This window comes from Phoca vitulina, unplaced genomic scaffold (assembly GCF_004348235.1).
Source record: "Phoca vitulina isolate PV1807 unplaced genomic scaffold, GSC_HSeal_1.0 scaffold15, whole genome shotgun sequence".
Taxonomy (NCBI): Eukaryota; Metazoa; Chordata; class Mammalia; order Carnivora; family Phocidae; genus Phoca; species Phoca vitulina.
Genome location: NW_022589718.1, coordinates 2,264,895 through 2,279,139, shown reverse-complemented (window position 1 = coordinate 2,279,139; position 14,245 = coordinate 2,264,895).

Here is a 14,245-nt window from a genome sequence, read left to right as displayed (position 1 = left end):
ATACACAGAGACCTGGCAGGCCAGGAAGGACTGGCATGATATATTCAGAGCACTAAATGAGAAAAATATGCAGCCAAGAATACTATATCCAGCTAGGCTGTCATTGAAAATAGAAGGAGAGATAAAAAGCTTCCAGGACAAACAAAAACTAAAGGAATTTGCAAACACGAAACCAGCCCTACAAGAAATATTGAAAGGGGTCCTCTAAGCAAAGAGAGAGCCTAGAAGCAACATAGACCAGAAAGGAACACAGACAATATATAGTAACAGTCACCTTACAGGCAATACAATGGCACTAAATTCATATCTTTCAATAGTTACCCTGAATCTAAATGGGCTAAATGCCCCAATCAAAAGACACAGATTATCAGATTGGATAAAAAAAACAAGACCCATCGATACGCTGTCTGCAAGAGACTCATTTTAAACCCAAAGACACCTCCAGATTGAAAGTGAGGGGGTGGAAAACCATTTACCATGCTAATGGACACCAAAAGAAAGCTGGGGTGGCAACCCTTATATCAGACAAATTAGATTTTAAACCAAAGACTGTAATAAGAGATGAGGAAAGACACTATATCCTACTTAAAGGGTCTATCCAACAAGAAGATCTAACAATTGTAAATATCTATGCCCCTAACATGGGAGCAGCCAATTACATAAGGCAATTAATAACAAAAGCAAAGAAACACATTGAAAACAATACAATAATAGTGGGGGGCTTTAACACGTCCCTCACTGAAATGGACAGATCATCTAAGCAAAAGATCAACAAGGAAATAAAGACTTTAAATGACACACTGGACCAAATGGACTTCACAGATATATTCAGAACATTCCATCCCAAAGCAACGGAATACACATTCTTCTCTAGTGCCCATGGAACATTCTCCACAATAGATCACATCCTAGGTCACAAGTCAGGTCTCAACTGGTACCAAAAGATTGGGATCATTCTCTGCATATTTTCAGACCACAGTGCTTTGAAACTAGAACTCAGTCACAAGAGTAAAGTCGGAAAGAACTCAAATACCTGGAGGCTAAAGAGCATCCTACTAAAGAATGAATGAATCAACCAGGAAATTAAAGAAGAATTAAAAAAATTCGTGGAAACAAATGAAAATGAAAACACAACTGTTCAAAATCTTTGGGATGCAGCAAAGGCAGTCCTAAGAGGAAAGTATATCACAACACAAGCCTTTCTCAAGAAACAAGAAAGGTCTCAAATACACAACCTAACCCTACACCTAAAGGAGCTGGAGAAAGAACAGCAAATAAAGCCTAAACCCAGCAGGAGAAGAGAAATAATAAAGATCAGAGCAGAAATCAATGAAATAGAAACCAAAAGAACAGTAGAACAGAGCGACGAAACTAGGAGCTGGTTCTTTGAAAGAATTAATAAGATTGATAAACCCCTGGCCAGAGTTATCAAAAAGAAAAGAGAAATGACCCAAATTAATAAAATCATGAATGAAGGAGGAGAGATCACAACCAACACCAAAGAAATACAAACAATTATAAGAACATATTACTATGCCAGCAAATTAGATAATCTGGAAGAAATGGATGCATTCCTAGGATGTATAAATTACCAAAACTGTACCAGGAAGAAATAGAAAACCTGAACAGACCTATAACCACTAAGGAAATTGAAGCAGTAATCAAAAATCTCCCAGCAAACAAGAGCCCAGGGCTGGATGGCTTCCCAGGGGAATTCTACCAAACATTTAAAGAAGAATTAATACCTATTCTTCTGAAACTGTTCCATAAAGTAGAAATGGAAGGAAAACTTCTAAACTTGTTTTATGAGGCCACCATTACCTTGATCCCAAAACCAGACAAAGACCCCATCAAAAAGAATTACAGACCAATATCCCTGAGGAACATGGATGCAAAAATTCTCACCAAAATACTAGCCAATAGGATCCAACAGTACATTAAAAGGATTATTCACCACGACCAAGTGGGATTTATTCCTGGGCTGCAAGTTTGGTTCAACATCCGCAAATCAATCAATGTGATACAACACATTAATAAAAGAAAGAACAAGAACCATAAGATCCTCTCAATAGATGCAGAAAAGGCATTTGACAAAGTACAGCATCCTTTCTTGATCAAAACTCTTCAGAGTATAGGGATAGAGGGTACATACCTCAATATCATAAAAGCCATCTATGAAAAACCTACAGCGAATATCATTCTCAATGGGGAAAAACTGAGAGCTTTCCCCCTAAGGTCGGGAACACTGCAGGGATGTCCACTATCACCACTGCTATTCAACATAGTACTAGAAGTCCTAGCCACAGCAATCAGACAACAAAAAGAAATAAAAGGCATCCGAATCGGCAAAGAAGAAGTCAAACTCTCACTCTTTGCAGATGTTATGATACTTTATGTGGAAAACCCAAAAGACTCCACCCCAAAACTGCTAGAATTCATACAGGAATTCAGTAAAGTGGCAGGATATAAAATCAATGCACAGAAATCAGTGGCATTCCTATACACCAACAACAAGACAGAAGAAAGAGAATTTAAGGAGTTGATCCCATTTACAATTGCACCCAAAACCATAAGATACCTAGGAATAAATCTAACCAAAGAGGCAAAGAATCTGTACTCAGAAAACTATAAAATACTCATGAAAGAAATTGAGGAAGACACAAAGAAATGGAAAAACGTTCCATGCTCATGGACCGGAAGAACAAATATTGTGAAGATGTCTATGCTACCTAGAGCAATCTACACACTTAATGCAATCCCTATCAAAATACCATCCACTTTTTTCAAAGAAATGGAGCAAATAATCCTAAAATTTGTATGGAACCAGAAAAGACCCCGCATAGCCAGAGGAATGTTGAAAAAGAAAAGCAAAGCTGACGGCATCACAATTCCGGACTTCCAGCTCTATTACAAAGCTGTCATCATCAAGACAGTATGGTACCGGCACAAAAACAGACACATAGATCAATGGAAGAGAATAGAGAGCCCAGAAATGGACCCTCAACTCTATGGTCAACTCATCTTCAACAAAGCAGGAAAGAATGTCCAATGGAAAAAAGACAGTCTCTTCAACAAATGGTGTTGGGAAAATTGGACAGCCACATGCAGAAGAATGAAACTGGACCATTTCCTTACACCACACACAAAACTAGACTCAAAATGGTTGAAAGACTCAATGTGAGACAGGAGTCCATCAAAATCCTAAAGGAGAACACAGGCAGCAACCTCTTCGACCTCAGCCACAGCAACTTCTTCCTAGAAACATCGCCAAAGGCAAGGGAAGCAAGGGCAAAAATGAACTATTGGGACTTCATCAAGATAAAACACTTTTGCACAGCAAAAGAAACAGTCAACAAGACCAGAAGACAACCGACAGAGTGGGAGAAGACATTTGCAAATGACATATCAGATAAAGGGCTAGTGTCCAAAATCTATAAAGAACTTATCAAACTCAACACCCAAAGAACAAATGATCCAATCAAGAAATGGGCGGAAGATATGAACAGACATTTTTTCCAAATAAGACATCCAAATGGCCAACAGACACATGAAAAAGTGCTCAACATCGCTCAGCATCAGGGAAATCCAAATCAAAACCTCAATGAGATACCACCTCACACCAGTCAGAATTGCTAAAATTAACAAGTCAGTAAATGACAGATGTTGGCCAGAATGCAGAGAAAGGGGAACCCTCCTACACTATTGGTGGGAATGCAAGCTGGTGCAGTCACTCTGGAAAACAGTATGGAGGTTCCTCAGAAAGTTGAAAATAGAGCTACCCTACGACCCAGCAATTGCACTACTGGGTATTTACTCCAAAGATACAAATGTAGTGATCCACAGTGAACTGTGGAAAGAGCCAAGATGTCCACTGACAGATGAATGGATAAAGAAGAAGTGGTATATATATACAATGGAATATTATGCAGCCATAAAAAGGAATGAAATCTTGCAATTTGCAATGACATGGATGGAACTGGAGGGTATTATGCTGAGCGAAATAAGTCAATCAGAGAAAGACATGTATCATAGGATCTCATTGATAGGAGGAATTCTTTTTTTTTTTTTTTAAAGATTTTATTTATTTATGAGATAGAGAGAGACAGCGAGAGAGGGAACACAAGCAGGGGGAGTGGGACAGGGAGAAGCAGGCTCCCTGCTGAGCAGGGAGCCCAATGCGGGACTCAATCCCAGGACCCTGGGATCATGACCTGAGCAGAAGGCAGCTGCTTAACCGACTGAGCCACCGAGGTGTCCCGGATTTTTTTTAAGATTTTATTTATTTGTCAGAGAGAGAGAGAGCACAAGCAAGGGGAGCAGCAGGCAGAGGGAGAAGCAGGCTCCCCACTGAGCAGGGAGCCCGATGCGGGACTCAATCCCAAGACCCTGGAACCATGACCTGAGCCGAAGGCAGACACTTAACCGACTGAGCCACCTAGGCGTCCCCAGAGTGAAGTTTTTTAAAAGACCCAACTATATGCTGCCTTCAGGAATCTTAGTTAAAATACAGTGATTGGGCACCTGGGTGGCTCAGTCGTTGGGCGGCTGCCTTCGGCTCAGGTCATGATCCCAGAGTCCTGGGATCGAGTCCCACATCGGGCTCCCTGCTCAGCAGGAAGCCTGCTTCTCCCTCTCCCACTCCCCCTGCTTGTGTTCCTGCTCTCACTGTCTCTGTCAAATAAATAAATAAAATCTTTAAAATACAATGATTGAAGTAGGTTGAAAGTAAAACGATGAAAAAGATATACCATACAAACATTAATCAAAAAAATGTAGGAATGACTATATCAGTATCAGAGATTAAAATTACTAGGGACAGAGAGGAACATTACACAATAATAAATAGCAGCAATCCACCAAAAACAGCAATCCTAAATCTATATGTACCAAACAACAGAGCTGCAAAATATATGAAGCAAAAACCAATAGAGCTGCAAGCTGAGATAGAGAAATCCACAATTATAGTCGGGGATGTCAATACTCAGTTCTCAACAATTTATAAAACAACTATGTATAAAATGAGCAATACATAAAGAATAAAGAAGAACTCAACACCGTCAACCAACAGGATCTCATCAACATTTATAGAGCACCCCCCCCAACATTGGTAGAATATTCATTCCTTTCAATCACTCAATGAATATATACCAAGATAGACCAAATCCTGGGTTATAAAACAAACCTCAACAAATTTATAAGCACTGATATCATACAGAGTGTGTTCTCTGACCGCAATGGAATCAAACTAGAAATTAATAATAGAAAACTGGAAGAGCGCCTGGGTGGCACAGTCAGTTGGGTGTCCAACTCTTGGTTTTAGCTCAGGTTGTGATCTCAGGGTCATTATCTCAGGGTCATGAGATTGAGCCCCATGTTGGGCTCCATGCTCAGTGCAGTCTGCTTGGGATTCTCTCTCCCTCTCCCTCTGCCCCCCACGCTCCATGCTTGCTCACTCTCTCTCTCTCAAATAAAGATATCTCTTTAAAAAAAAAGGAAAGAAAGAAAGATAACTGGAAAACTCCAAACATTTGCAAACTAAAAAATATATTCCTAAAAAATCCATGGGTCAAAGAGGAAGTCTCAAAGGAAATTTTAAGAATACATTGAACTGAATAAAAATTAAAATACAACATAATAAAATTTGTGGCACACAGCTAAAGTGGTGTTGAAAGAGAAATTTATAACATTAAGTGAGTAAATTAGAAAAGAAGGACCTCTCAAACAAATCTAAGTTCTCACCTCAAGGACTTAGAAAAAAGAAGAGCAAAATAAAAGCAGAAGAAGCAAAACAATAAAGATAAAACAATAAATTGATAAAAAGGAAAACAAAAGATAAAATCAAAACAGTGAGGTGGGGGGGTGCCTGGGTGGCTCAGTCGGTTAAGCATCCAACTCTTGATTTTGGCTCAGGTCATGATCATAGGGTCTTGGGATTGAGCCCTACATCCGGCTCCACACTCAGCAGGGAGTCCGCTTGAGGATTTTCTCTCTCCATCTCCCTCTGCTCCTCCCCCCAGTCACTTGCACGCACATGCGCACTCTCTCCATCTCGCTCTCTCAAATAAATCTTTAAAAAAAGAACAATGAGGGAGCGCCTGGGTGTCTCAGTTGGTTAGGAGTCTGCCTCTTGGTTTTGATCCAGAGGACCAGCCTGGGCAATGTTGTGTTGCTGCTCAAGAGCTTAGGGATCCATGACCTAATGCCCTTGGATTTCCTGGACCCTCCACCATATGAGACCCTATTGCTGGCTTTGGAGCAAATGTATGCTCTGGGAGCCCTCAGCCACCTTGGGAAGCTCACCACAGCTGGTTGAAAGGTGGCAAAGCTACTGGTGGACCCCATGTTATCTAAAATGATTTTGGAGAGATCCTGACAGTGGCTGCCATGCTGTGTGTGAACAACTCCATCTTCTACCGGCCCAAGGACAAGCTTGTCCATGCCGACAATGCCCGTGTCAACTTCTTCCTCCCTGGTGGAGACCACCTGGTTCTGCTGAACGTTTATACGCAGTGGGCTGAGAATGGTTACTCTTCCCAGTGGTGCTATGAGAACTTTGTACTGTTCAGACCAATGCACCGAGCCCAGGATGTGTGGGAACAGCTGGAGGGGCTCTTGGAGCACGTGGAAGTTGGTCTCAACTCTTGCCAGGGGGACTATATCCGTGTCGGCAAAGCCATCACAGCTGGTTACTTCGACCACATGGCCCGGTTGACTCGTAGCAGCTACGGCACAAACAGCGGCAGATGGTGTTCATTCACCCCAACTCCTCCCTCTTCGAGGAAAAGCCACGCTGGCTGCTCTACCATGAACTTGTCTTGAACACCAAGGAGTTCATGAGACAGGTATTGGACATTGAGAGCAGTTGGCTTCTGGAGGTGGCTCCCCACTATTATAAGGCCAAGGAGCTAGAAGATCCCCATTCTAAGAAAATGCCAAAAAAAAAAAAAAAAAATAGGCAAGACATGAGAAGAGCTAGGGTAAAGGGGAGGGGACACAAACAGAACCCAACACCAGCTCCTTTTCCTTCTGTAACATTATTTAATATCTATTTTTGGAATAAAGCTTGCGGGAACTTAAAAAAAAAAAAGGCTCAGGGTTGTGAGATCGAGCCCCACGTTAGGCTCTGCGGTAGGCGTGGAGCCTACTTAAGATTCTCTCTGTCCTTCTCCCTCTGCCCCTCCCGCCTCTTAAAAAAAAATAGTGGCAATCAAGTGCTCCTGAACCTGTGGGGAAGCAGAATCTCTCATACGTTGCTTGTGGGAATATAAAGTGATAGTCTGAAATAGTTGGGCAGTTTAAAAAGAAAAAACAACAACTGGGGCGCCTGAGTGGCTCAGTCAGTTGAGCGTCAGATTCTTGATTTCGGCTTCGGTCGTGATCTCAGGGTGGTGAGATTGAGCCCCGTGTGGGGCTCCATGCTCAGCACAGAGTCTGCATGAGATTCTTTTCCTCTCCCTCTGCCCCTCGCCCTGCTCACGTTCTGTCTCTCTAAAAAAATAAACAAGTAAAATCTTTAAAACAAACAAAACTAGATACCATATGAGTCAACAATCACTCCTGGCATTTATCCTAGAGAAGTAAAATTGTATGTTCATACAAAAAGCTGTTTGTTGCCGCTTTGTTTTTAATAACCTAAACCTGGAAGCAAAATTTCCTACAATAGGTGAGTGAGTGGTTAAACAAACTGTGATAGATCCATAGTGTGGAGTACCCTTGGCATAAAAAGGCATGCAACAACTCAGATGGAATCAAGGGTGTTACACTGAGTGAAACAAAGCTAATTTCAAATGTCAGGCACAATCTGGTTCCACTTATATGATTTTCTCAAAATGATTATTGTAGAGATGGAGAATAAAGAGAAATTCGTAATTTTGACGGATTAGGAATCTTGGATGGGAGGACGGTGGGTGTTTAAAGGGAGAACACGAGGGAGACCTGTATGGTGATAGGACAGTTCTGTATCTTAATTCTGGTGGAGTTACACAAATCACACGTGATAAAATGGCATAGAACTATACGCACACATTGAACCAGTATCACCAGCGTTTTAATATTGTAGTGTTGTTACATAAGATGTAACCACTGAGAAAAACCAGGTGAAGGGGACATGGGACCTCTCTGTAGAATATTTGCAACTTCCTGTACATCTGTAACTATTTGTAACTTCCTGTGAATCTATAATTATTTTAAAATAAAAAGTTAAAAAAGAAACAAGAGTAAAGAAACCCCTGGAGGTAGAAGCCCAGTTTTGTGGGTGGATGTTGGGTTGGAGGGTGAGAGAGGGGAAGAGAGGAAGTGTGGACAATAAAGGCTAGGAGAGGAAATGGAAAGAATGTGGGGAATGTGAGTGACATGAACATTTAGTAATATATTCTATGTATATAATAAGTGCTTAATGCAAATTGACAATAATCTATTTGCTAGTCAGCGATGCTAATTTTATCTTTATCCTTTTCTTCTAGACCCATCCTGATGAATAAATGAGGTAGCCCTCTATGTCATCTTGACTTCAATTTCACTGAGATTCAAACATTTAAATAAAGATATTATGGCATATAATTTGATGTCCTCATTGATAGAATTTCCTAGAAAACTGTTGTTCAATAGAACTTTGTGTGATGATGAGAATGTTCTAATCTGCACTGTCCCATAGATAGCTACTAATCACATACGACTGTTGAGCATTTAAAATGTGGTTGGGGGGCGCCTGGGTAGCTCAGTCGTTGAGCGTCTGCCTTCGGCTCAGGTCATGGTCCCAGGGTCCTGGGATCAAGTCCCGCATCGGGCTCCATGCTCAGCGGGGAGCCTGCTTCTCCCTCTCCCACTCCCCCTGCTTGTGTTCCCTCTCTCGCTGTGTCTCTCTCTGTCAAATAAATGTATAAAATCTTAAAAAATAAAATAAAATAAAATGTGGTTAGGGCAACTAAGGAACTGAATTTTTATTTTATTTAATTTCATTTTAAATGTTAATAGCCACATGTGACAAGTAGCTACTGTATTGGACAGAGCGGTTTGAGAAGAAAAACCCTGTCTTGGGCGCCTGGGTGGCTCAGTTGGTTGGGTGACTGCCTTCGGCTCAGGTCATGATCCTGGAGTCCCTGGATCGAGTCCCGCATCGGGCTCCCTGCTCGGCAGGGAGTCTGCTTCTCCCTCTGACCCTCCCCCCTCTCATGTGCTTGCTCTCTCTCATTCTGTCTTTCTCAAATAAATAAATAAAAAATCTTTAAAAAAAGAAAAAAAGAAAAGAAAAACCCTGTCTTTACAAGATGTGTTTGGAACAAGACCAGCATGTATGAATTGGTTAATATATGCCAGGCAATGAACTAACTTTACTTGAAATGCGTGTTTCATCAACTCTACCACAATCAATGGCAGGTCACAGTTACGGGGGGTCAGGTGGCAGTTGTGTCAGTTATAATGATGTGTGTGAACTGAGTCATGGCTGTCACTCAGCAGAGCTGTATCCATTTGGTACCACCCATGTTGAGTTTATTGCCTTTTAAAATCTCTTCAGAAATATTGCCCTTTTGGTTTGATTTGAGACAGAAATTGATTGTGTACCCAGAAAGGCATAAAAACAGAGCAGTGAGCATAAATCTGATATTGGTCAAATAAATACTTCTTGAGGAGATATGACTGTAATTCCATATTTCCTTTCAAAGTAACAGCCAAATTCTTATGGGTCCTAACAAAGGAATATACCTAGAAGTAGGTGAGGCTGTCCATTTGTCACTGAAATACAAGCAAAAAGACTGTTTATCACATGTCAAGCAATGCAACTGAAGGCAAGAGAAATTGCCAAATTCCTCAGAATAGCTAGAAAAATTCAAAGCAACAAGAGGCTGGTGTGACTAATCCATTTGTCATTCAGGCTTATAGTTAAGACATCGTGCCATAGTTTAATTGATAGCATTTTTTTCTTAGTGGTACATAAAATGATGGTGTTTCTTACAATTCAATGGATTCAATACTGTTAAAAAATATAGTCTCCTGCAGTCCTCGCAATTCTAATGAGGTTAAGTGTTATCATTATCTTCATTTCATCCATGAGGAAACTGAGGCATGGAGAGGTTTAATAAGGTTAAATTAAATCTGACCTTCTTGAGAGGGCCAAGAGATGTCTCAAAAGTGACTCTTTTTCTTGGAGGTGTTGGCTGTAGGAGTGGGCAGAAGTCCGATTTTTCGCAACACAAACTGCCTCCCGGTTTGTTGGAATGATGTTCAGTTACTGTACACTAACATCAGGATGTTCAGAGTTTTTTTAAAAAACTTGTTCTATGAAGATTTGACAAATATACAAATACAAAGTAGTATAATAAACTTGTATATTCTATTCACCCAGATTCAGATTTATCAATACATGGACAATCATATTATTTCCTCACCAGCTGCTCTATTAATGAAGAAAATCTCAGACATCATAACATTTCACCCATATGTATTTCAGCGTGTATCTCTAAAAGTTTAACCCTTTTTTTGTTTTCAACATAAGTACAAAACTATTACCATAATTCTTTCATTCAGGGTCCAATCGAGGGAATGAAACTACACAGCAAATTTAACAAGGAAAGTTTAATATAACAGGGAATTGGCTTCTTAACCAACTGAGCCACCCAGGCGCCCCCCTCCCCCCTTTTTTAAAGATTTTATTGAAGCCAATTATAGAATTGGCTTCTAATGGGTAAAGAAAACTAAGGAAGCAGGAATAGAAAAAGAAAGTAGCCACAGCCCCAATTGCTGAAAAAGCCCCACTCCATCCCCCACCCCCCAGGCTGAGGCCCAGACATCATCAGGCTGTGGTTTACCCCTACATGATGGGGAAGTTTGGTGCTGAGTTGGCCAGCCTCACTGGGAAGCTGCTCGCAGGCGCTGGGGAAAGCTGTCCGTTGGGAGGTCTGGACCACACAGCTCACTGAGAAACTGCCAACAAGAGTGGTGTGGCACCTTTGGGGTGCCAGGGGAATCTTCCTGCTGATTGCCACACATGCTAGGAGCTGCCAGTAGGAGCCCACCGGAACCAGGAAGAAGAGCCCCTTCCCCTTCCAGTGTTCCTCTGATGTCCCTTATTGACAGAGTTTAAAATTGTGCCAGTTGGCAAGGGAGAGATGTCCCAGCAGCAAAAACAAGACAATAAAGGATGGATTTGGAATTAAGAGGCAATAGATTGGGGATCCTGGGTGGCTCAGTTGGTTAAGCGACTGCCTTTGGCTCAGGTCATGATCCTGGAGTCCCAGGATCGAGTCTCGCATTGGGCTCCCTGCTCAGCAGGGAGTCTGCTTCTCCCTCTGACCCTCCCCTCCATGTGTTCTCTCTCTCTAAAAAAAAAAAAAAAATCAGCACAGCCCACCCCTTTGACTACTCAGCTTCCATAAGCATCCTTCTCCATACATTAAACCTCCATGCAAAGACTAAATAACTAAATCACCTAACAAGATACAGCTACCCTTCATAAAAATGAAAATCTCTCACCTTTTCCCCCAAATCAAAAGATGCACAGACCCAATAATCACTGTATCCATCACTAGTCATATAAAGTGTGCCCCAAATTCTATCACACTAAGTTGTACAGTTTATCTTCAACAACTTGTATGTAAAATAATATTGGGAACGAGAGAGAAGAAGAAAATGGGTAGCACATGCAAATAAGCACACACATATATTAAGCAGAGAGAAAATACACAAAGCTACTGCAGTCCTTGCGTCTACAAGTGGTATCTGTCTTCTGTGAGCCTGGAACTGAGAGCTACAGGATTATTTCCCCATTCCTCATCCCATATTTCCCCAGCCCTCAGCCACAGCCTTGGCTAGTCAGGATTCTTTGTCAGGTGTAGTGATCCTAAAGGATCCAAGTCCAAAATCGTACAGACTTTTTTTTTTTTTTTGGCTATAATTTTGCATTAATTTTAACTATTGCATATGAAATGTGTCAGAAGCCCCAGAAAATCCCCTGGCTCCAGACGTAGTCCTCACTGCCCTGATTGCATAGCAGCAACTCACCTTCTCCTTGGCAATCAGGATCAATCATTCTAATCAGTAGTAACCTTTTTTGGCCTTTTGGCTCAGGGGCATAGGAACCCGAAATGGCCAGGTAGTGACCTCATGTCCCAATTCAGTGGAATCATTGTGGTGCTGCTTGTTGAAGTATTCCCCATCCTTGGGCACTAAGAGCTCCAGACAAGCAGAGATCAAGACTGCCAGTGTGGGAAGCCCAAATGTTGCAAGTGGGTTTTTGTATATGCAGTGAGAGAAGTCCCTCCTACTTTTCACCCTTTGAATCCCAGACCTATGCATTCTCACTATAAGGAGATAGCATCATAGAATGCTTTCTGATTCAATGTACAGACTGCATCCTGTAAGACAGAACTCCATCTTCACAGGATGGTGGCCCAACTGGTATTGTAACCATGTCCTCCATTAAGCTATTCCAATTTCACTTACCACCACTTTTGGATGAGAGGGTATGTGGCCACATTTCCTTTGCTGTGAAATGAGTCCTTTGATCAGAAGCAATGCTTGAGGGATTGCAGTTCGGGGAGTCCACAGATGGTGGTGCAAGCAGAAGCAGCCAGGGAAGGCAAGCCCATGTCCAGACTATGTATCTATTCCAGCGAGGAATGATGATAAGGATGAACATCTGCCCCTTCTAATATCATCAAACTGCCATTATTTGGCTGCCTTGTTTCCCAGGGCAGCTGTGCCATACTGGGGGCTAGTGTTAGTCTCTGTTGGCAGGTGAGAGGTAGCATTATCCCGGTGAGCCTTGGTAAGAGGAAATTGAGCCTCATTGTTGAGCCTGTGCGTAGCCTCCCTCCCTGCCACCACGGCCACTGTGTTCATAGTCTACTGAGCAAACAGAGAGATGATGGGGCAAAATGACTCACCATGGAGTTTTGTCAGCCATATTATCAAGAGCCTCCGGTACAGTGGATATCCTTTGGTGGGCGTTCATGCGAGATGCAGATATCTTCAGTCTGCGTCCGTTCTTAGAGGTTCATCCACATGCCTCTTCTCTGGACTTCCTTGCCGGCAATCTTCCAATCCTACTCTCTACAAGTTCCTGATCATCCAGCCAACCCGTTAGTAACAGCCCATGAATCAGAGTAGACCCATACTTCTAGCCATCTCTTATTCCAGACAAAATGGACAAAAACTGTAATTCTGCCCACCGAGAGGATTTTCCTGCGCTACTGTGCTTCAAGAGCTCCCCCTGAGTAGGGTGTAGGGCTGTAGCTCTGTACTTTCAGGGGGCACCTGCATGTCACGTAGAGCCATCTATAAATCAGGCTGCAGTTTTTCTTCTTTAGGTAACTTGTCATAAAGGACATCGTCCAAATGCCACAGACCCAGATTGAGAGGACACAGAGCAACATCAGACAGTACTGAAGGGCTGAAGGGATCTAAGCCACCTGCTCATGCAATTCACTCACCCTTTTGGATATTCTTCCAATTACCCTTAGCACCCAAAGAGGACAAGTATTCTGATCTCTATCACAATACAACAGTTTTGCCTCTTTGAACTTCCTATATTATCACTTAAGTTACTTTTTCAGTATGTTTTATTTCTACAGTTTCTTTTTCATTGGTTGTTGCTGGTAGAGAAGAATTGATGTTTGTAAGTCAATCATGTATCTGGGAATCTTACTGAACTTTTATTAGTTCCAATAGTTTATCTTAATTCTATAGCGTTATCTGTATGAGTTACTCTTAGCTGCACATAATTATGGTTTTGTCTTTTCTAATACTAATGCCTTTACTGTTTGCACAATTGTGGTAAAAGCGGACATCCTTGCCCTGTTTTGAGGCTAAAGTTTCTCTGTCAAAAAAAGGTTTTTAAAGATTTTATTTGAGAGAGAGAAAGAGAGAGGCTGAGCAGAGGGAGGGGCAAAGGGAGAGGGAGAAGCAGCCTCCTGTTAAATGCAGAGCCCGAGGTGGGGCTCGATCCCAGGATCCCAAGGTCATGACCTGAGCTGAAGGCAGACGCTTAACCGACTGAACCACCAGGCGCCCCTCTCTGTCAAAAATTATGTTTCCTGTGGGCTTCTGGCAGAGTCTTTATGGAGTAAAGGATATTTTCTACTATTCCAGTTTTCTGAGCCCTTTTAAAAACACAAATTGGGGGGCACCTAGCTGGGTCAGTTGGAAGAGCATGTGACTCTTGATCTCTAGGTCATGAGTTCAAGTCCCACACTGGGTGTAGAGATTACTTTAAAAAAATCAAATCAAATCAAATCACAAATTGATTTGA